A 25,787-nucleotide genomic window follows, 5' to 3' on the forward strand; every position below is an offset into this window, starting at 1 on the left:
GTTCTTGAATAAATTCGTCGAGGGTTCTTCTTACCAAGATACCGTCTATGGGGGCTATTATCTTAATGTGGGTAGCGTCGAAGATTTTCACACCGGGGGGAATTTTAGGAAGAGGCAACCACGAGAGAATTCTTTCGTTAATAAAAGTAAAAGCGAATATTACCAGGTTAAATTTGTGGTTATTCATGAGGTTGATGGCGCTATCGATCAGAGGTTTGTGTTTGATATCTCCATACCATCCTTCGTCGGTGGTAAAATTTTCTTTTTTTGGTTCCGGTAGTTCTGGAGGAGCTTCCTCGTACCAACCTGGAATAATAAAATCTAATTTTTTTGGTTTTGCTAGAGGTGCGATTTCAGGCCAACCTAATATGGTCCTAATCGATGATTGGTAAATATCTACCATGTACGGCGATTTCACCTCTATCATCGATGACAGTGTTGGTTCATGCGCAGATATCTTTATTCCCGGAGTAGCATCGCCGGTTATATTTGATATTCTGGTGGTAAATTCCTTATCCAGCTGATCAATTTCGTAACTGCCTGTTGGTATGCCAACGACGATCCAATCTGGCGTTCCATCGGGTTTGTTTTTGTTGGCAAAAACAAGCGAATTGTTTGATAATAATCTGCCAAATGATTTCGATCTAACATTAGGCCAGCTGTTGTAGACACGCAATTGTGTTAACGCAATTTCATTGACGCTAATTGGTGTTGGAAAATTGATGCTAAATTCTGGTTTAGTTGAGCTTAACGATATTAACGTTGTTGTCGGCGGTGTCGTGTTTGTCACGATCTGGGCTAGCTCGGACATTATTAATATTCATTTGTTCAATCTCCGAGTAAATACTTATCATTGCCGAAAATTCTAGATCGGAGATAACGCCATCATTGAGACTCTCCGAAAGCAGCGATGATAATTTCGAATACGCGTCGTTGACCTTAGTTAGTTTGTTTTTGTACAATGATAACTTCTCACTTGTGCACGAGGATATTTTTTTCGCTACGATATTGAGAACACCTGCGATTGTCGTTGTTGACGAGATTATTATCGTTGCTACGATCGGCGCGATTGTTGTTACCGCGGATAAAATTATTCCAGCACCGGCGACTACCGCAGATACCGCGTACACAGCAACGTCAATGGTAACTAATCTACGCTGGTATTTTTTTATTTTTGTTTGATATTCGTCGAGGAGTTTTTTTAGCGAATCCTGCCATGATCGCGCCTGATTATAACGGTAATCCGATGCGGTCATTTATTAGTTATTTATCTAGTCAATTTCTTTGTAAAATCAGAGTTTTTCCGTTTTCAAATAGTGGGTTTTTTTATCTCGACAACTACAGTTTCCTCTTCCTCGGCAACTGCGACCGGCTCGGGTCGACCAATTACGGCCCAACCCGATAAATATTCGAAAATTACAAAATAATACACTGGTCCCATGGTAGTTCTGCCTTCTGGTTCTAGTGTGAAATTTACGATGTTATTTTCATCTATGGAAATAACGAAAAATCCAGGATAGTATTCATAAATTTCATGATTATCGGCCGTCACGTTAAATTTTATTGACTTCGAAATAATATATACTCGATATACACCCTGAATTGGCGCGGTAAAGTTAAAAGAATCATTATCAGGTGTCCAGGTAATATTTTGTGTCCTCAGCACAAATGATACATTGCAGGAAATATCTTTTGTTATCACCTGATCTGGTATCGAAATACGCGCTAAATTTGGAAGATTCGCAGGTAACATTTTTGTGTAAATATCGTCAATTTTTTTAGTCGCATTGATAAGATCCCCGCTCAATTTTGATATTTCACCGAGGTAAACGAATCCGTCGACCTTTTCATTCACTAATGCGCGTACCGCGTTAATTTCATCGTTAATTTTAGTAATATCCTCGTCGATTTTTCTTGTTTTCTCGCTGAGATCGTTATGTGATGTTTTATCGACTTTTTCGTTTACGATTTGGAGTACCACGGAGGTTTCCTCGGATATTTTAGTAACATCTTCGCTGATTTTTTTTGTTTTCTCGTGGAGATCATCGTGTGATGTTTTATCGACTTTTTCGTTTACGATTTGGCGTACCGCGTTAATATCATCGTTGATGGATTTTGTTTTTCCGTCGTGTGATGTTTTATCGATTTTTTCGTTTACGATTTGGCGTACCGCGTTAATATCATCGTTAATTTTAGTAATATCCTCGTCGATTTTTCTTGTTTTCTCGCTGAGATCGTTATGTGATGTTCTATCGGTTTTTTGAAATATTAGTGCACGTGCCGATTCAATATCTTTGTTGATTTGGGCGATATCTTCGTTGATTTTTCTTGTTTTCTCGGTAAGATCGTTATGTGATGTTCTATCGGCTTTTTGAAATATTAATGCACGTGCCGCTTCAATATCTTTGTTGATTTGGGCGATATCTTCGTTTATTTTCTTTGTTTTCTCGGTAAGATCGCTGTGTGATGTTCTATCGATTTTCTGACCCATCGCGGTATTTATTTTGGTAATTTCCTCGTTGATGGATTTTACTTTCTCGCTGAGATCGTTATGTGATGTTCTATCGGCTTTTTGAAATATTAATGCACGTGCCGATTCAATATCTTTGTTGATTTGGGCGATATCTTCGTTTATTTTCTTTGTTTTCTCGGTAAGATCGTTATGTGATGTTCTATCGGCTTTTTGAAATATTAATGCACGTGCCGATTGAATCTCTCTGTTGATTTGGGTAATATCTTCGTTTATTTTTCTTGTTTTCTCGTTGAGGTCGTTATGTGTAGTTGAAGAGGTATCGATGATTTTTTTTATATCCTCGTCGAGTTTTTTACTGAGATTTTTTGATGTATCGTCTAGTTTTTTAAGATCGTTAGTTAGCTTGGTAAATCTTTTTGTCATTCTGTCCTGAAGATCGTCGTGTAATGCTTTATCAGCCTTCAGAAGCAACGTTGCTGATAACTCTTTGTCGGATTTTTCCACATCCGCGATATTGGCCTTCAGGGGTAACTTCGCTATAATATCGGCGATATCAGCAATAGATTTTAATACCATCTCCGACTGACGAGTAAATTGACTAATATGATCGCGGTATTCGTCTCGCTTGATTATATCAGTTATTTTGACATTGCTGGTTTGTAATCTTCCTTCGGTATTTTGAAAAACAGCAACTTCGCCAGGGTCCACCTCTGACAGCGATAGAAGATTGTTAATATCGCTCTTGGTTGCGAACTTTGATAGATCGACGTCAGTCACTTCTGCCTTTTCCTTCCTGTAGATAAATCTACCGTAAATATCAACCATGATATTTATCTACGGCGTATTCAAATACAATTTTGTGATACGGACCGGATGATTTTGAAATTGCGTCAAGAATATTAATTGACTCTGGACCGCATATTGGTGGATCAGCTAATGTTTGTGTTGGAAGAGTCGAATACCAAATCGGAAGAGTTAGTTTTGACACATAGCTGATAAATTCATTTGGCGGTGCTAATCCATAAGAGTCAAAGTAAATAACTTCGCGAGGATTAATCGCGTATGCAACCCAGTGCGTACCAGGGCCGGTATTTTTATCGAGATTTATTATTCCCGTCTCGGTAGGGTTTGGTTTGTCTGGTAGTTGATCTCGCATAAATACGCCTCTGAAAAATTTTATTTTTTTTTCTTTGCTTCGTTGATTAGATCTAAATTTGAGGCTGGTAGACTCGTCTTAGGCCGGATCCGTATGGGGGGCGTCTTAGATAAAGGCCGGATCCTTTTTGTTGTTTTTGCAACATTTTCGCGATTAGGGGAGAGAAGGCGGGAAATAATCCTCCCTTTTTTTTACGGTATCTTCCTCCGGTAATTTTTCTTGTTATTGTGGAACCTATTTGGGAACCTATACCTGAGAGCGCGCCTAATCCTACTGTTTTTGCTACTGTCGGAAGAATCCCAGCTAGTAGTCCCGGAAGAGCAGCTAACGGGAAAATGCCGCCCGTTTTGACCATGTCTCTGATGGCGCCTATGGAGAGACTCACATGAACGCCGGAATTCGCTGATTTGGCCTTGGTAAATCGTTCACGTTGACCTCTAGTTAGCGACAGTTTGTTAGGTCCACCGTGAATCTGATCGTTTTTCAGTGTTAATTTCATACCGCATCGCTTTGATATCGCTGATTGGAGCTTTTTTATCTGACCCGGAGTCAGAGTTACACTGACGTGCTCGTATGGCATATTAATAATCGCTTAGTCTAAATTTGGAATTTGTCACATGTTCTCGACAGGAGCATCGATGACTCTCATTCTGCCGCTAATGCCTTCCAAGATCATTGTTCTATCGCTGAGGATTACCGCGATGGCTCTTGCTGCTCCGGTTGTGTTAATTCTAGCTTTGAAATGGATATCGACAACGGATTGTTTTACCAAATCGAGATGCTCCAGGGAAAAGTAATAGATAGGATAGCGAGTATTAAAATCTAGCTGTGATATTTGCAATCCGGTATCGATATTTTGATCGCGGCCCATGAAACTTAGCAAGCGATGATATGCGCGGGCCGTCGAATAGCTGGCAAAATCGATGGCTATTTCCTCTGATGGTTCTTGCTGGCCGTTTATTCTCAGTGAAACGTTTGTTGCCGCGAATTGATCGAATATCATATGGCTGTGTTCTTGATCGTATCTATTTGCATTTTGAAGAGCAACAAAGATGTGTCTAGGTGCCGAAGCGCCCTGTTGTGACGCAATTCGCCAGGTAAATATTCCGTTGATATTAACATCGCAGGAGTCGGTCATCGTTGTCAACCAGGACATGACGGATTTTCCGCCTTGATTCATGAATGATAATAATTTTTCTTCCTCGAGCATCGATGGAACTATCGCTGGCATCCACAAGGTAAATTTTTCAAGGACAACTTTACCGACATTAGCGGCATCCGCACTATCTTCTCGCCAGATGGCTTTGTTACTGCCAGCAGCGTCTCGAACGAAAGTTATCGTGTGTTTTGCTCCGTAAATAACTTTTCGGAAATGCCTACAAAATCCAAAAATGTGAGATAGCGGAATTGCACAGGAAAATCTTAGTTCATTCTTAGTCAACATAGCTCTTCTCGTGGCAAATCCAAGGTTGTAATGATCATTGGTGTTAATTATCATGCTTTCGACGTCAGCGTCAGCATTATTAGCGTTATTTCTCGGTCTCCTGACGATATACTGGACATGATCAGCGTGATCAGAATTATCCTTGGCGAACATCATGCTAGGACCGGCTGATCTGGTAAAATCATCCGAGTATCTCGCTAGGCCTATAATCGTCGTTGCTATATCAACGTTATCTGTAATTGATTCGATCTCTCTTCCATCGATCATGTAAGTGGCGCTCTTGAATAAAGCCATGATGCCGTTATTGACAAATCCGATTTTAAAATGTTCGCCAAAGTTGGTATCGTTTGTCCTAATAATTCTCCCAACAACCTCGATATATGCCTCAGATGGAAGAAAATATCTCGTTGTATCGTGAACTTGAATTTCCAAGCGATTATTTGTATTTGGGTCAACTGCGTCGTACGAGAAATACTGGAAATCTCGCACGGATGTATCTCTGCCTACAGGCTCGTCCATGTCAAACACTTCATTTGACACTTGTGCGAACATTTATTATTAAGAATATCATCTAAAACGAAGACCGCTACCTGAAATGAAGCTTGTATTTGCTAGATTTGTCTTAGCAATTTCCTTTGCTAGATTTGTGTTAGCGACTTCCTGCGCTAAATTTGTCTTAGCGACTTCCTGCGCTAAATTTGTCTTAGCAACTTCCTGCGCTAGATCGTTTATTTTTTTATTTGCCGCGTCGTTTATGACTTTGCTGATTTCGGGTGGCATTTCTCTGGTGATAGGCAATTTGACGGGTTGTTTTTTACGCATTAAATTTAATATTTTACTTTTGACAACATTGAAGCCTTTACTGGCCAAATTACTGATACCAGAAATGGCAGTCTCGCCAATTTTTCCTATTGCTTTTAACCCGAGCTGTTTGATCACGGGTCCAATTTTAGGTATTATTCGCGTAACGAGACTTCCAATGATATCGCCGAATCCATTACCGTGGATATATCTGTACACGGGCAATCGAGAGTTTACTACGCGGACCTGTTTGGGTCTACGCTGATATTGTGAACAATCATGTTATTTCAATTGTGTTGTTTTAATCGATGAGCTCATCGACAAGTTCCTTGTAAATGTGAGAATCAATGACACCGCCGCGGAATAATCGCTGACAAATATCCGAGGCTTCGTTGATTACTTCGCGAGAGTTATTTCCGGCTCGTTTTCCTCCGATTAATATCTCGAGGCGAGATACATCGTTGACAACACTATCAGGGCAAACGGTATATCCGCTTCCTGTCTTTGGTTTTGGTGTTGATGGTTCGCTAAACCACTCCGTTAACACGTCCTTCTCTTCCTTTTCTTTTTGTTTTACTTTTTCCATAAATTTAAAATATTCGTCATCACGTTTGTAAGGTGGTTTTTTACTAGCAAAATATATCCAGTCGATATATTTGCTTTTTTCAAGAGGTTTTCCACGAACACCGGAGTTAAAATATTTATCCCTATCATCATAATCCGCGGCAATATCTACTAAATTTTCCCCCCTTGCGATTTGTTCATACGCATCACGGGTAAAAATAGTTCTGATAGCTTTATGAAGATTTTCATAGTCGGACTTCGCAGTTTCTTTCTCTTGTTGAGTTGATTTTTGCGATATCCCCGAAGATTTTTTTTCCTCCTTCCTTGCATTTGCGAGATTCAGAAAATCACTATAAAGAAAACTTGTTCTCTTCGCCTCAGGTAAATTATATTTAGCTCGAAATAAATTATTATACCAAACATCCCGCGATTTAATTTTTTTCAATCCGTCTTCCGTTAAAAACATCTTTCTATTGTCAAAGGAATCTTCGGCAAATATAGCAAATATTTTAGTATCTTTACCAAAAAAGTCAAATTGTTCTTGAAGCGTTTTCCAACCACCCTCGGTAAATTTTTTTTTATTATATCTCGAGGTTGAATATCTTTATCTTCCTCTTTTTCTTCTTCTTCTTCTTCCTCTTGCTCTTGTTCTTCTTCTTGCGCTTGTTCTTGCCGTAATTTTTGATCTTCATCTAATTCTTCAGGAATTTGCCTAGTCCTCAATTCTGCTTGTGCTCGTGCTTGTGCTTGTGCTTGTTCTTGTTGTGCTTGTGCTTGTGCTTGTGCTTGTGCTTGTGCTTGTGCTTGTGCTTGTGCTCGTGCTCGTGCTTGTGCTCGTGTTTGTGTTTGTACTATTCGCTCCGGCAATAATCGAGTGTGTTGCTCGATATCTCTCGTCATAGGAATAAGACCGCGTTTCCTAAGTTCCTTATCTTCCTTTTTGTCACCATATGCGACTTGTTCGATTGCTCCAGTGACCGGACTCAACAACTTTGACGATATCTCAGTAATTCCATATTGAGAATCTTCGTAATCACGAACTTTTTTCTTAAATAATTGTTTTCCCGGGATAAGTTTCCTTACTGCCGCTAATTCTTCTCGCGCTAATTTGGCAGAATGAGGCTCTCCAACTGAACTAGCTTTCCGACTCATATTATTTTCAACTATATTGTTTTAATGCGAGGTAAAATTAGGATCAGCAGCCAAATCTTTGCAAACTTCGTCGACACCAGAATAAATTTCCCCCCCCCCCCTAAAATCCTTGTCCGGAATCATTGATTTTGTTCACAAAAAATTGCAGTCGGGAGTGAATTTACGCAAATTAATTTTCGTAGGAAGGCTTATTTTTGAAATCTGAGGCTTCTACGGAGAAAGTTCTCGTAGGAAGCTTTATTTGGTCTGGAACGTCTGGTCTGTAGAACTCCCCTGCTGCTAACATCGTGTGGGAGTACAAGACAGTCATGTCAGTGTGCATCATGGCCAGACTATTATGGAACGTATAAGGCGCACGCTTACGCAACGGTTATTCGGTCATCAGTAAGCACAAGTTTTGCTGATCAGACCAGAGAGGTCTCGTGAATGGGTAACCCGACTTCCATTCGTCATATCAGCTTTAAACAACATTGAAATCACACGCAAGAAGGGATTAATACCAACAAATGCGATTCGGAACAAATCAATCTTAATTACTATTGGATCGGATCATATTGACTGTGTGCGAACTCATGAAAGTCTCTAAGACATTCAACGTACAGTTCGAGTTAGAGATCTTTCTGGATAATTATATGTTTAACAACGTTGGCTTTTTATGTTTTTGGGCCCGACCACTATCGAGTATACTCTTTGATCGGTTTACCCGAGTACTCGTCTTTGAACTTGTCCACCACCTTTTTGTTCCTGGTGGAGTTCACCGGCTGGAAGGGCGGATACTCGCTCGTAGCAAATTTGCTGGCAAGGCCTGGCTGGGCCATGTCCGCATATACGTCCTCAGTGGCAATGTATATCAGCAACTAATCGGTGTCGGTGTACAACATCTTGACACAATCCTGATAAAATGGTTTAATTTTGTCGTAGTAAAACTCGTACATGAGCAGCTTCGACAAGTCCAAAACGGCTGATCCCACATAGATTGGTTTTGTCAGCTTGAATTTCTATTTTGTACTATGAACGGCCAAAAGCTCACATCGAGATTTTTTCTGGACTGTAAGGCCGGGTCCGCTATGGCATTTTGGAGTCTGTTCTGCTCACTATTTTCACGGACAATATTGACAATGATTCGTTTGCATATATTCTCCTTGGTTTTCTCATACACGGCTTTGTTCATGAGTTTGAGTCCTCAAATTCACTGGTGGCCTTGGTGGGACGGTCTGTGTTTACCTGAATGTATGGGATCATCCAGGCTTGCTGGCGAAATTTGAGCACTCGATGGATCTTGGTGACACACATGTGCAGTCGCAATTTCAGTAGCAGATTACATACGTGAAGTACATAGTTGTGATTGGTCCTGAGAATCTGGACGAGTTTGGGGAACTCGGTGTACTTGAGGCTGGACTCGTTCACGATCAAGCACTAATACGGTGACAGTCACGATCCGGGCACCGATAACGCGTCTGGTTCTGCAGATAATCGTTGTGGGCCTCGTTTAAGAGCTCGGAATATACTAGGTCGACTTCAAAGAAGTAACTGTGGCCCTGCACATCCTTGCGGAGATCGATGCGTTCAGGATCGATCCACTGAAATCCACCCATGGGCAATGGTTGCATCAGGGCCAATCACAAACATTGTTGAAATAAAGATACATGATGTAACTGTTGGGGTCAGCGTGGTTATACCCGGTCACGTTGGGGTTGTTGGCACGAGTGTATCTATGACTTGACATGGATATTAAATCACGAAGCGACCGCTCGAAAAACAGATGCTGGTCAATATATGTGGGCAATTCCAGCTCGATCTTGGCCTGGGACAACAATGCGTCCTAGTCCATACCTGGGGGTGAAAAGTAGGGGTGGGGTTCCAACATGTCGAAGAGAAACAACGTATTCGTGCGCAGATACATATCGTTATAGTAGTGTAAGGTCTTGTACTCGAACGCAGACAAAACTTTCTTGGCATGTTCGTAGTCGGAAATACTTTCACGTGACATCAATGAGTAAAGCTCTTCCATTGGAGGCAGCTGAGTTTCGTCAAATTTGCTTCAGTGGTTCTTTTACTCTTACGGATACAAGCCTTCACATGTGATCAGCTGGGTATTGGTGGACTGAATCGACCAGTGAGCTTTAAGTTCTCCCCGGTCAAGTGCTCACTAACTTCTATATGAACAAGTTCATAAGCCTAACCGAATCGATGAACTGCAATTGTCTCATCCCAAATCTTATGTAATTTTTTTGTTTTTTTTTTTGGGGGGGGGATCCGTGAGTCGAATAATGTTGTTATTGCTTGCATGATCAAGTGGCAATCGTAATGACGCAGATTCTGAATAACTACTCGAATTTTTGTTTCTTGGGCTAAAATTCTCAACTGCAGATTACACGCTTTGTGTGCGGCACCTCTCTACGTGCCAGTAATGTGGCAGTGACCATAAACTTTTGGAACCAGGAATCTTACTTTTATCGCTGGACAGACTCTGCCCTTTGTGAGACTGCAACAAACTCACGATTGTTATCCTCCGTCTTAATTGCGTCTGCTGAAGAACCAAGCTGCTGTCGAATTCATTTCGCAGTGATTTCGATCGATTGGAGGAATACCTCCACTGTGTCTGAAATACCCCGAGCATGATAATGGGCTGGTGGCTCTCTTTTGCCATTAAATTTGTTCTGCGACTTGCACTGTCTGGTCAGATTAGGTACCTTTTCCATGGCCATTTTCATATATTCAAAATCCGCGTAGATTGTATACGACGTTTTCATCTTTTGCTGCACTGAAATAAATCTGACAGTGTTTTACCAGGCTCAGGCACGATTGTGCGCTATAGTTTTCCATTGATACCGCCGTAGTAAATGTCGTGAACCAGATTTGTGTATTAAATACATGCATGCAGGATCTGTACGGATATTTTTGTACACTTGTGCTTGTGGCGGTTAAGCGGGCGCCATGGTCCTTGGCCTACACTTAGTACGAGATTAACTCGGTGTCTTTCATTTCACTCAGCAACAACAAATCAGTTTGGGTTCGGCCGTTCTGTGCGTGGGGATCGGATAGAAGCATTTGTTACAAGCAAACGCATTAACAGCAAAACATGGGTTAAGTGTTTCAAATTTATTCAGTGTGGTTTTGGTCACTTGCATGGGAAACTCGATAACACCAAGGTTGAGTTTACCCAGGTGTTGCCAATATTTTTTACATCTGTCTTGAGTGTCTCTGACCGGATATAGTGCCGATCAGATGGTCCACTCAACACAATGATTATCAACCTTGATCACTGACCTTGGCAGGACCCATTTTGGTGTTGCTATGTAACGGGATCCACGAAACAGGTGATACGGAGAGAGATGGACCTCGACGTAGCCTCGTTTATCAAGTGTCTATCCCGATTCTGAATTGGTGTATTTCTCCAGCGAATCAAGAATCTTTTCTATGCTTCTACCAGTTTCATCATTGATGACACTTGCCTTTGCGCTTCAGAATCATCCGAGGACCACTGTGAATCGACGGCATAGTAGTTTTAAATCCATCCTAGTCGCGACTAACTGGCATAACCACATGAGCACTAAGAACAATGTCTGCTTTGATCCCAACGTGACCAAAATATTTAACACCGCTACGATTCCGAAAGTCAGATATGTCGGCAGTTGACGAATGTCTTTCCCTGGTGTGTAGGTGGGCGGGATAAATGACCACATGGTTTTCCAACTCACCACTAGGTTTCTGAAATCTGAATTCGGGCACTTATGATTATTGTGTTTTTGCACGAATGTACTCGGCCGATTCAGGAGCGATAGCTTTTGCAAGACGATGTTTTTACATCATCCTCAGCACGAAGACAGTTTTGTTTATACAAGTCTATTATCCCAATGATGTCAGCCTATATTGCGACACTGTGTATTCGGATATGGTGCTCGTGCGCAAATTGTCTTAGGTGTTTTACCGTTGTTTTCTTGGTGCTGTTGCCTCTGGGGCAGTGACAACCGGTGGTGGAGGCGGTTGCGGATTCAGAGCAAAGATGTGTCTCAGTAATTCAAGTATCTCTGCTTTTCTCACTCGACTTGGTATGCGTATGCCGTGCGGCTGTGATAGCGGTCTTAGCTGTTGCATGGATTGACTCGAATGACACATTTCAGGCAAGATTGTGCCACTAATCCATCATGTAATATTTGCGTATGTGATTTGCAGTACTCTTAATGGCATGGTCTGCCACAGGGTTCGCTTTTCTAAGGCAGGTTGCTTTGCATTTGTTGCGTCCCAATACCACCGGGCTTCTGCATTCCAGTGCCATGGAGAATCCTATTCAAATACGTGCGAGAGTTTGTCTAACTGATAGCTAACTATTAGCTACATTCCCACTCGTACTTTCCATGGCGAACACACAAAGCTATAAATCAATCCTTGTCAAATAATTGACCACACCAATAAAACAGCGATATAAATTGTGTCTGGTGATTGTCGCAAATACCCAAAAAAATTTGAACCTAACACCCAGAATTTCATCCACTTTGTTCCTAAAGAGAGCGTCTCAAAATTTCATTAGATACTTGCGCTGCCTTTTTTGCGGGTCGGTAATTTGCACTTTAAAAAAAAGAGTTGGGATGCCATTCGTATATTTATGATCCCAAAGCGTTCGTCACATTAAAATGTTCTGGAGCATCTTCGTCACTGACCTATATATACATCACTCGCTTCTGACATTGTGAGTGAGTTGTTTTTTATGAGTATATACTCTTTCATCCACGATATTCTGCAGTTTCTTTTTTGTTTTATTTTCTTCATACAAGCTTTTTTCGTTCGTTCCATTTCCTGTCTGTCGCTCAACATTTTCTAAATTAAGCCACTCCTAGCCCTTAAAACAATCTGTTTTCACAAGTCGGCTATATTTTTCCTTTTTCACCAACAAAAACAAAGAATATGGCATGCAGTGCACCGAAACAATTCAATACATTGCAAGCTAATATATTAGGATTAGCAGTGTGTGTAATATCTATCATTACCATGAATCATCACTCACACTCTCGGCAGAGATTTTTACTTTCCACAATCGGGAGGACTTTCAAATCTTTTTAAGTTTCTATCAACCGTCATTTTTGTCAAAAATGAGTATCACTTACTGCACACGGGAAAAATATTTACCTTGCAACTGACTCACGGCAAATGTATACCTTAGATAGTTTCTGTTTTTATTTTTTTTAAATTGTAAATGATAAAGTGGTATTAGCGAAATGACTGAATCTTTTGAAATCTTTTTATTCAAACAAGTTTTGATATAAAATATTCATCTAGCCAATGAGTATCGCACAAAATGTCACGTAGCGAATGAACTTCAATTCAAAGTCCATCTGCGTATTCGGAGTGGATCCCCTCAACCTTGCATAAAAAGAAAAAATTATTGAAATAAAAGTGAAATGAATAAATCACGTAAACGTTATTGCGATGGACAGATTGTTTTGTTATTAAGCCCGAGTGTAAATGTTATTGCCATACCGCGATGCACCAAGATATTGTTTTGCTATTGAGTCCGAGTGTAAATGTTATTGCCATACCGCGATGCATCGGGATATTGTTTTGTTATTGAGTTCGAGTTTTAATGTTATTGCCATACCGCGATGCATCGAGAAGTTGTTCCTTTATTGAGTCCTAATATTGAGGTTTTCTTCAGTTTCTCTGGTTTCCCTCACCTAAGACATTAGATTACGCCAGCATCGGAAACTTGAAAGTGCTTTGTAAGATGTTAATTGTACAATCGAAGTTAAAAAAATTACAGTTGGATATTGAAGGAGTTAAGACAGATTTGACAGGTACAAAACAAAATGTTGTTGGTGTGTAAACGCACTCTCGTCATTTTATTGGCTATTTTGTATCAAGCTATATGCATTCCCAAGGACAAACCAAAGTAGTCGACCAAAGCTGATCTGGGCTGGTATCAAACCCGCAACCATTGGATTACGCGTCAGACACATTACCAACTGACCAAAGGTAATTCCAAATGGGAAAACGTATATTCGGACATTTTGATGTCATATCGAAATGACGTCACGATGCACACGGAAGTATTTTTCTAATCTGCTAGTCTATATAGGACAATATGGATAGTACTAGTCTATATATGACAATATGGATGATACTAGTCTACATAGGACAATATGGATGGTACTAGTCTATATAGGACAATATGGATGGTACTAGCCTGGATCTAGGACTCGATTCTCGCAGCCAACCCAATCCCAGTGAAGCACTTATCAATAGCGTGGATGCAGCGTGTTACCGACGTGACCTTGTATACCAAGCATCCAATGATATCCGTGGATGTCAACATGCCGACGTGGATCGCGGCCAATATTGTCTTGGGTGGATCTCACTAGAAACAAAAAGTAAACCAGTATAAACAATGGACACAAAGCGCCACGCCTTATCCAAAATATACTACACTCCTCGTGGGTACAGGAAAGGTGAAGCCGCCGTGGAACCGTTAGCTAGTGTGCCAGGGTCACTCATGGGATGTTCCGAGCAAAGTTGGCCAAACAAGCCTGTGGTAAATTTATTTACGCGTACCAAGAAAGATTTCACGCGATTGGTTTGGTGTCCAAAGATCGAATGAAATCCATCAGGCTGATTTATTATTTATTGCAAACAATCGTGTCCGTGATCGACAAGGTATGTTATGCACCTAAAAATATCAATTTGACAAGCCGATACAAAGAAGAGGATCCGCCTACGTCCGAAAATTATGCAGATGTCCCAGATGCAATCGAGCGCATTTATGCACGTGGCCCACTCACATCGCCACATTTCTTACAAGTGGATCCTGCAAACAATTTATAGGATCTGTGCTTTCGTTGCTGACCAAACATCGTGTGGGAGTACAAGACAGTCATGTCAGTGTGCATCATGGCCAGACTATTATGGAACGTATAAGGCGCACGCTTACGCAACGGTTATTCGGTCATCAGTAAGCACAAGTTTTGCTGATCAGACCAGAGAGGTCTCGTGAATGTGTAACCCGACTTCCATTCGTCATATCAGCTTTAAACAACATTGAAATCACACGCAAGAAGGGATTAATACCAACAAATGCGATTCGGAACAAATCAATCTTAATTACTATTGGATCGGATCATATTGACTGTGTGCGAACTCATGAAAGTCTCTAAGACATTCAACGTACAGTTCGAGTTAGAGATCTTTCTGGATAATCATATGTTTAACAACGTTGGCTTTTTATGTTTTTGGGCCCGACCACTATCGAGTATACTCTTTGATCGGTTTACCCGAGTACTCGTCTTTGAACTTGTCCACCACCTTTTTGTTCCTGGTGGAGTTCACCGGCTGGAAGGGCGGATACTCGCTCGTAGCAAATTTGCTGGCAAGGCCTGGCTGGGCCATGTCCGCATATACGTCCTCAGTGGCAATGTATATCAGCAACTAATCGGTGTCGGTGTACAACATCTTGACACAATCCTGATAAAATGGTTTAATTTTGTCGTAGTAAAACTCGTACATGAGCAGCTTCGACAAGTCCAAAACGGCTGATCCCACATAGATTGGTTTTGTCAGCTTGAATTTCTATTTTGTACTATGAACGGCCAAAAGCTCACATCGAGATTTTTTCTGGACTGTAAGGCCGGGTCCGCTATGGCATTTTGGAGTCTGTTCTGCTCACTATTTTCACGGACAAGATCGACAATGATTCGTTTGCATATATTCTCCTTGGTTTTCTCATACACGGCTTTGTTCATGAGTTTGAGTCCTCAAATTCACTGGTGGCCTTGGTGGGACGGTCTGTGTTTACCTGAATGTATGGGATCATCCAGGCTTGCTGGCGAAATTTGAGCACTCGATGGATCTTGGTGACACACATGTGCAGTCGCAATTTCAGTAGCAGATTACATACGTGAAGTACATTGTTGTGATTGGTCCTGAGAATCTGGACGAGTTTGGGGAACTCGGTGTACTTGAGGCTGGACTCGTTCACGATCAAGCACTAATACGGTGACAGTCACGATCCGGGCACCGATAACGCGTCTGGTTCTGCAGATAATCGTTGTGGGCCTCGTTTAAGAGCTCGGAATATACTAGGTCGACTTCAAAGAAGTAACTGTGGCCCTGCACATCCTTGCGGAGATCGATGCGTTCAGGATCGATCCACTGAAATCCACCCACGGGCAATGGTTGCATCAGGGCCAATCACAAACATTGTTGAAATAAAGATACATGATGTAACTGTTGGGGTCAGCGTGGTTATACCCGGTCACGTTGGGGTTGTTGGCACGAGTGTATCTATGACTTGACATGGATATTCCATCACGAAGCGACCGCTCGAAAAACAGATGCTGGTCAATATATGTGGGCAATTCCAGCTCGATCTTGGCCTGGGACAACAATGCGTCCTAGTCCATACCTGGGGGTGAAAAGTTATGGGCGGGGTTCCAACATGTCGAAGAGCAACAACGCATTCGTGCGCAGATACATATCGTTATAGTAGTGTAAGGTCTTGTACTCGAACGCAGACAAAACTTTCTTGGCATGTTCGTAGTCGGAAATACTTTCACGTGACATCAATGAGTAAAGCTCTTCCATTGGAGGCAGCTGAGTTTCGTCAAATTTGCTTCAGTGGTTCTTTTACTCTTACGGATACAAGCCTTCACATGTGATCAGCTGGGTATTGGTGGGACTGAATCGACCAGTGAGCTTTAAGTTCTCCCCGGTCAAGTGCTCACTAACTTCTATATGAACAAGTTCATAAGCCTAACCGAATCGATGAACTGCAATTGTCTCATCCGAAATCTTATGTAATTTTTTTGTTTTTTTTTTAGGAGGGGGGGATCCGTGAGTCGAATAATGTTGTTATTGCTTGCATGATCAAGTGGCAATCGTAATGACGCAGATTCTGAATAACTACTCGAATTTTTGTTTCTTGGGCTAAAATTCTCAACTGCAGATTACACGCTTTGTGTGCGGCACCTCTCTACGTGCCAGTAATGTGGCAGTGACCATAAACTTTTGGAACCAGGAATCTTACTTTTATCGCTGGACAGACTCTGCCCTTTGTGAGACTGCAACAAACTCACGATTGTTATCATCCGTCTTAATTGCGTCTGCTGAAGAACCAAGCTGCTGTCGAATTCATTTCGCAGTGATTTCGATCGATTGGAGGAATACCTCCACTGTGTCTGAAATACCCCGAGCATGATAATGGGCTGGTGGCTCTCTTTTGCCATTAAATTTGTTCTGCGACTTGCACTGTCTGGTCAGATTAGGTACCTTTTCCATGGCCATTTTCATATATTCAAAATCCGCGTAGATTGTTTACGACGTTTTCATCTTTGGATGCACTGAAATAAATCTGACAGTGTTTTACCAGGCTCAGGCACGATTGTGCGCTATAGTTTTCCATTGATACCGCCGTAGTAAATGTCGTGAACCAGATTTGTGTATTAAATACATGCATGCAGGATCTGTACGGATATTTTTGTACACTTGTGCTTGTGGCGGTTAAGCGGGCGCCATGGTCCTTGGCCTACACTTAGTACGAGATTAACTCGGTGTCTTTCATTTCACTCAGCAACAACAAATCAGTTTGGGTTCGGCCGTTCTGTGCGTGGGGATCGGATAGAAGCATTTGTTACAAGCAAACGCATTAACAGCAAAACATGGGTTAAGTGTTTCAAATTTATTCAGTGTGGTTTTGGTCACTTGCATGGGAAACTCGATAACACCAAGGTTGAGTTTACCCAGGTGTTGTCAATATTTTTTAGATCTGTCTTGAGTGTCTCTGACCGGATATAGTGCCGATCAGATGGTCCACTCAACACAATGATTATCAACCTTGATCACTGACCTTGGCAGGACCCATTTTGGTGTTGCTATGTAACGGGATCCACGAAACAGGTGATACGGAGAGAGATGGACCTCGACGTAGCCTCGTTTATCAAGTGTCTATCCCGATTCTGAATTGGTGTATTTCTCCAGCGAATCAAGAATCTTTTCTATGCTTCTACCAGTTTCATCATTGATGACACTTGCCTTTGCGCTTCAGAATCATCCGAGGACCACTGTGAATCGACGGCATAGTAGTTTTAAATCCATCCTAGTCGCGACTAACTGGCATAACCACATGAGCACTAAGAACAATGTCTGCTTTGATCCCAGCGTGACCAAAATATTTAACACCGCTACGATTCCGAAAGTCAGATATGTCGGCAGTTGACGAATGTCTTTCCCTGGTGTGTAGGTGGGCGGGATAAATGACCACATGGTTTTCCAACTCACCACTAGGTTTCTGAAATCTGAATTCGGGCACTTATGATTATTGTGTTTTTGCACGAATGTACTCGGCCGATTCAGGAGCGATAGCTTTTGCAAGACGATGTTTTTACATCATCCTCAGCACGAAGACAGTTTTGTTTATACAAGTCTATTATCCCAATGATGTCAGCCTATATTGCGACACTGTGTATTCGGATATGGTGCTCGTGCGCAAATTGTCTTAGGTGTTTTACCGTTGTTTTCTTGGTGCTGTTGCCTCTGGGGCAGTGACAACCGGTGGTGGAGGCGGTTGCGGATTCAGAGCAAAGATGTGTCTCAGTAATTCAAGTATCTCTGCTTTTCTCACTCGACTTGGTATGCGTATGCCGTGCGGCTGTGATAGCGGTCTTAGCTGTTGCATGGATTGACTCGAATGACACATTTTAGGCAAGATTGTGCCACTAATCCATCATGTAATATTTGCGTATGTGATTTGCAGTACTCTTAATGGCATGGTCTGCCACAGGGTTCGCTTTTCTAAGGCAGGTTGCTTTGCATTTGTTGCGTCCCAATACCACCGGGCTTCTGCATTCCAGTGCCATGGAGAATCCTATTCAAATACGTGCGAGAGTTTGTCTAACTGATAGCTAACTATTAGCTACATTCCCACTCGTACTTTCCATGGCGAACACACAAAGCTATAAATCAATCCTTGTCAAATAATTGACCACACCAATAAAACAGCGATATAAATTGTGTCTGGTGATTGTCGCAAATACCCAAAAAAATTTGAACCTAACACCCAGAATTTCATCCACTTTGTTCCTAAAGAGAGCGTCTCAAAATTTCATTAGATACTTGCGCTGCCTTTTTTGCGGGTCGGTAATGTGCACTTTAACAAAAAGAGTTGGGATGCCATTCGTATATTTATGATCCCAAAGCGTTCGTCACATTAAAATGTTCTGAAGCATCTTCGTCACTGACCTATATATACATCACTCGCTTCTGACATTGTGAGTGAGTTGTTTTTTTATGAGTGTATACTCTTTCATCCACGATATTCTGCAGTTTCTTTCTTGTTTTATTTTCTTCATACAAGCTTTTTTCGTTCGTTCCATTTCCTGTCTGTCGGTCAACATTTTCTAAATTAAGCCACTCCTAGCCCTTAATACAATCTGTTTTCACATCTCGGCTATATTTTTCCTTTTTCACCAACAAAAACAAAGAATATGGCATGCAGTGCACCGAAACAATTCAATACATTGCAAGCTAATATATTAGGATTTGTGTAATATCTATCATTACCATGAATCATCACTCACACTCTCGGCAGAGATTTTTACTTTCCACAATCGGGAGGACTTTCAAATCTTTTTAAGTTTCTATCAACCGTCATTTTTGTCAAAAATGAGTATCACTTACTGCACACGGGAAACATATTTACCTTGCAACTGACTCACGGCAAATGTATACCTTCGATAGTTTCTGTTTTTATTTTTTTTAAATTGTAAATGATAAAGTGGTATTAGCGAAATGACTGAATCTTTTGAAATCTTTTTATTCAAACAAGTTTTGATATAAAATATTCATATAGCCAATGAGTATCGCACAAAATGTCACGTAGCGAATGAACTTCAATTCAAAGTCCATCTGCGTATTCGGAGTGGATCCCCTCAACCTTGCATAAAAAGAAAAAATTATTGAAATAAAAGTGAAATGAATAAATCACGTAAACGTTATTGCGATGGACAGATTGTTTTGTTATTAAGCCCGAGTGTAAATGTTATTGCCATACCGCGATGTACCAAGATATTGTTTTGCTATTGAGTCCGAGTGTAAATGTTATTGCCATACCGCGATGCATCGGGATATTGTTTTGTTATTGAGTTCGAGTTTAAATGTTATTGCCATACCGCGATGCATCGAGAAATTGTTCCTTTATTGAGTCCTAATATTGAGGTTTTCTTCAGTTTCTCTGGTTTCCCTCACCTAAGACATTAGATTACGCCAGCATCGGAAACTTGAAAGTGCTTTGTAAGATGTTAATTGTACAATCGAAGTTAAAAAAATTACAGTTGGATATTGAAGGAGTTAAGACAGATTTGACAGGTACAAAACAAAATGTTGTTGGTGTGTAAACGCACTCTCGTCATTTTATTGGCTATTTTGTATCAAGCTATATGCATTCCCAAGGACAAACCAAAGTAGTCGACCAAAGCTGATCTGGGCTGGTATCAAACCCGCAACCATTGGATTACGCGTCAGACACATTACCAACTGACCAAAGGTAATTCCAAATGGGAAAACGTATATTCGGACATTTTGATGTCATATCGAAATGACGTCACGATGCACACGGAAGTATTTTTCTAATCTGCTAGTCTATATAGGACAATATGGATAGTACTAGTCTATATATGACAATATGGATGGTACTAGTCTACATAGGACAATATGGATGGTACTAGTCTATATAGGACAATATGGATGGTACTAGCCTGGATCTAGGACTCGATTCTCGCAGCCGACCCAATCCCAGTGAAGCACTTATCAATAGCGTGGATGCAGCGTGTTACCGACGTGACCTTGTATACCAAGCATCCAATGATATCCGTGGATGTCAACATGCCGACGTGGATCGCGGCCAATAGTGTCTTGGGTGGCTCTCACTAGAAACAAAAAGTAAACCAGTATAAACAATGGACACAAAGCGCCACGCCTTATCCAAAATATACTACACTCCTCGTGGGTACAGGAAAGGTGAAGCCGCCGTGGAACCGTTAGCTAGTGTGCCAGGGTCACTCATGGGATGTTCCGAGCAAAGTTGGCCAAACAAGCCTGTGGTAAATTTATTTACGCGTACCAAGAAAGATTTCACGCGATTGGTTTGATGTCCAAAGATCGAATGAAATGCATCAGGCTGATTTATTATTTATTGCAAACAATCGTGTCCGTGATCGACAAGGTATGTTATGCACCTAAAAATATCAATTTGACAAGCCGATACAAAGAAGAGGATCCGCCTACGTCCGAAAATTATACAGATGTCCCAGATGCAATCGAGCGCATTTATGCACGTGGCCCACTCACATCGCCACATTTCTTACAAGTGGATCCTGCAAACAATTTATAGGATCTGTGCTTTCGTTGCTGACCAAACATCGTGTGGGAGTACAAGACAGTCATGTCAGTGTGCATTATGGCCAGACTATTATGGAACGTATAAGGCGCACGCTTACGCAACGGTTATTCGGTCATCAGTAAGCACAAGTTTTGCTTATCAGACCAGAGAGGTCTCGTGAATGGGTAACCCGACTTCCATTCGTCATATCAGCTTTAAACAACATTGAAATCACACGCAAGAAGGGATTAATACCAACAAATGCGATTCGGAACAAATCAATCTTAATTACTATTGGATCGGATTATATTGACTGTGTGCGAACTCATGAAAGTCTCTAAGACATTCAACGTACAGTTCGAGTTAGAGATCTTTCTGGATAATCATATGTTTAACAACGTTGGCTTTTTATGTTTTTGGGCCCGACCAGTATCGAGTATATTTTTGGCGGCGGTCCCACATACTCTTTGATCGGTTTACCCGAGTACTCGTCTTTGAACTTGTCCACCACCTTTTTGTTCCTGGTGGAGTTCACCGGCTGGAAGGGCGGATACTCGCTCGTAGCAAATTTGCTGGCAAGGCCTGGCTGGGCCATGTCCGCATATACGTCCTCAGTGGCAATGTATATCAGCAACTAATCGGTGTCGGTGTACAACATCTTGACACAATCCTGATAAAATGGTTTAATTTTGTCGTAGTAAAACTCGTACATGAGCAGCTTCGACAAGTCCAAAACCCTGATCCCACATAGATTGGTTTTGTCAGCTTGAATTTATATTTTGTACTATGAACGGCCAAAAGCTCACATCGAGATTTTTTCTGGACTGTAAGGCCGGGTCCGCTATGGCATTTTGGAGTCTGTTCTGCTCACTATTTTCACGGACAATATTGACAATGATTCGTTTGCATATATTCTCCTTGGTTTTCTCATACACGGCTTTGTTCATGAGTTTGAGTCCTCAAATTCACTGGTGGCCTTGGTGGGACGGTCTGTGTTTACCTGAATGTATGGGATCATCCAGGCTTGCTGGCGAAATTTGAGCACTCGATGGATCTTGGTGACACACATGTGCAGTCGCAATTTCAGTAGCAGATTACATACGTGAAGTACATAGTTGTGATTGGTCCTGAGAATCTGGACGAATTTGGGGAACTCGGTGTACTTGAGGCTGGACTCGTTCACGATCAAGCACTAATACGGTGACAGTCACGATCCGGGCACCGATAACGCGTCTGGTTCTGCAGATAATCGTTGTGGGCCTCGTTTAAGAGCTCGGAATATACTAGGTCGACTTCAAAGAAGTAACTGTGGCCCTGCACATCCTTGCGGAGATCGATGCGTTCAGGATCGATCCACTGAAATCCACCCACGGGCAATGGTTGCATCAGGGCCAATCACAAACATTGTTGAAATAAAGATACATGATGTAACTGTTGGGGTCAGCGTGGTTATACCCGGTCACGTTGGGGTTGTTGGCACGAGTGTATCTATGACTTGACATGGATATTCCATCACGAAGCGACCGCTCGAAAAACAGATGCTGGTCAATATATGTGGGCAATTCCAGCTCGATCTTGGCCTGGGACAACAATGCGTCCTAGTCCATACCTGGGGGTGAAAAGTAGGGGGCGGGGTTCCAACATGTCGAAGAGCAACAACGCATTCGTGCGCAGATACATATCGTTATAGTAGTGTAAGGTCTTGTACTCGAACGCAGACAAAACTTTCTTGGCATGTTCGTAGTCGGAAATACTTTCACGTGACATCAATGAGTAAAGCTCTTCCATTGGAGGCAGCTGAGTTTCGTCAAATTTGCTTCAGTGGTTCTTTTACTCTTACGAATACAAGCCTTCACATGTGATCAGCTGGGTATTGGTGTGACTGAATCGACCAGTGAGCTTTAAGTTCTCCCCGGTCAAGTGCTCACTAACTTCTATATGAACAAGTTCATAAGCCTAACCGAATCGATGAACTGCAATTGTCTCATCCGAAATCTTATGTAATTTTTTTTTTTTGTTTTTTTTTTGGGGGGGGGGATCCGTGAGTCGAATAATGTTGTTATTGCTTGCATGATCAAGTGGCAATCGTAATGACGCAGATTCTGAATAACTACTCGAATTTTTGTTTCTTGGGCTAAAATTCTCAACTGCAGATTACACGCTTTGTGTGCGGCACCTCTCTACGTGCCAGTAATGTGGCAGTGACCATAAACTTTTGGAACCAGGAATCTTACTTTTATCGCTGGACAGACTCTGCCCTTTGTGAGACTGCAACAAACTCACGATTGTTATCATCCGTCTTAATTGCGTCTGCTGAAGAACCAAGCTGCTGTCGAATTCATTTCGCAGTGATTTCGATCGATTGGAGGAATACCTCCACTGTGTCTGAAATACCCCGAGCATGATAATGGGCTGGTGGCTCTCTTTTGCCATTAAATTTGTTCTGCGACTTGCACTGTCTGGTCAGATTAGGTACCTTTTCCATGGCCATTTTCATATATTCAAAATCCGCGTAGATTGTTTACGACGTTTTCATCTTTGGATGCACTGAAATAAATCTGACAGTGTTTTACCAGGCTCAGGCACGATTGTGCGCTATAGTTTTCCATTGATACCGCCGTAGTAAATGTCGTGAACCAGATTTGTGTATTAAATACATGCATGCAGGATCTGTACGGATATTTTTGTACACTTGTGCTTGTGGCGGTTAAGCGGGCGCCATGGTCCTTGGCCTACACTTAGTACGAGATTAACTCGGTGTCTTTCATTTCACTCAGCAACAACAAATCAGTTTGGGTTCGGCCGTTCTGTGCGTGGGGATCGGATAGAAGCATTTGTTACAAGCAAACGCATTAACAGCAAAACATGGGTTAAGTGTTTCAAATTTATTCAGTGTGGTTTTGGTCACTTGCATGGGAAACTCGATAACACCAAGGTTGAGTTTACCCAGGTGTTGTCAATATTTTTTAGATCTGTCTTGAGTGTCTCTGACCGGATATAGTGCCGATCAGATGGTCCACTCAACACAATGATTATCAACCTTGATCACTGACCTTGGCAGGACCCATTTTGTTGTTGCTATGTAACGGGATCCACGAAACAGGTGATACGGAGAGAGATGGACCTCGACGTAGCCTCGTTTATCAAGTGTCTATCCCGATTCTGAATTGGTGTATTTCTCCAGCGAATCAAGAATCTTTTCTATGCTTCTACCAGTTTCATCATTGATGACACTTGCCTTTGCGCTTCAGAATCATCCGAGGACCACTGTGAATCGACGGCATAGTAGTTTTAAATCCATCCTAGTCGCGACTAACTGGCATAACCACATGAGCACTAAGAACAATGTCTGCTTTGATCCCAGCGTGACCAAAATATTTAACACCGCTACGATTCCGAAAGTCAGATATGTCGGCAGTTGACGAATGTCTTTCCCTGGTGTGTAGGTGGGCGGGATAAATGACCACATGGTTTTCCAACTCACCACTAGGTTTCTGAAATCTGAATTCGGGCACTTATGATTATTGTGTTTTTGCACGAATGTACTCGGCCGATTCAGGAGCGATAGCTTTTGCAAGACGATGTTTTTACATCATCCTCAGCACGAAGACAGTTTTGTTTATACAAGTCTATTATCCCAATGATGTCAGCCTATATTGCGACACTGTGTATTCGGATATGGTGCTCGTGCGCAAATTGTCTTAGGTGTTTTACCGTTGTTTTCTTGGTGCTGTTGCCTCTGGGGCAGTGACAACCGGTGGTGGAGGCGGTTGCGGATTCAGAGCAAAGATGTGTCTCAGTAATTCAAGTATCTCTGCTTTTCTCACTCGACTTGGTATGCGTATGCCGTGCGGCTGTGATAGCGGTCTTAGCTGTTGCATGGATTGACTCGAATGACACATTTTAGGCAAGATTGTGCCACTAATCCATCATGTAATATTTGCGTATGTGATTTGCAGTACTCTTAATGGCATGGTCTGCCACAGGGTTCGCTTTTCTAAGGCAGGTTGCTTTGCATTTGTTGCGTCCCAATACCACCGGGCTTCTGCATTCCAGTGCCATGGAGAATCCTATTCAAATACGTGCGAGAGTTTGTCTAACTGATAGCTAACTATTAGCTACATTCCCACTCGTACTTTCCATGGCGAACACACAAAGCTATAAATCAATCCTTGTCAAATAATTGACCACACCAATAAAACAGCGATATAAATTGTGTCTGGTGATTGTCGCAAATACCCAAAAAAATTTGAACCTAACACCCAGAATTTCATCCACTTTGTTCCTAAAGAGAGCGTCTCAAAATTTCATTAGATACTTGCGCTGCCTTTTTTGCGGGTCGGTAATGTGCACTTTAACAAAAAGAGTTGGGATGCCATTCGTATATTTATGATCCCAATGCGTTCGTCACATTAAAATGTTCTGAAGCATCTTCGTCACTGACCTATATATACATCACTCGCTTCTGACATTGTGAGTGAGTTGTTTTTTTATGAGTGTATACTCTTTCATCCACGATATTCTGCAGTTTCTTTCTTGTTTTATTTTCTTCATACAAGCTTTTTTCGTTCGTTCCATTTCCTGTCTGTCGCTCAACATTTTCTAAATTAAGCCACTCCTAGCCCTTAATACAATCTGTTTTCACATCTCGGCTATATTTTTCCTTTTTCACCAACAAAAACAAAGAATATGGCATGCAGTGCACCGAAACAATTCAATACATTGCAAGCTAATATATTAGGATTTGTGTAATATCTATCATTACCATGAATCATCACTCACACTCTCGGCAGAGATTTTTACTTTCCACAATCGGGAGGACTTTCAAATCTTTTTA

Source organism: Sinohyriopsis cumingii, unplaced genomic scaffold, assembly GCF_028554795.1.
Source record: "Sinohyriopsis cumingii isolate HCF-2022 unplaced genomic scaffold, ASM2855479v2 utg001591l, whole genome shotgun sequence".
Classification (NCBI taxonomy): Eukaryota; Metazoa; Mollusca; class Bivalvia; order Unionida; family Unionidae; genus Sinohyriopsis; species Sinohyriopsis cumingii.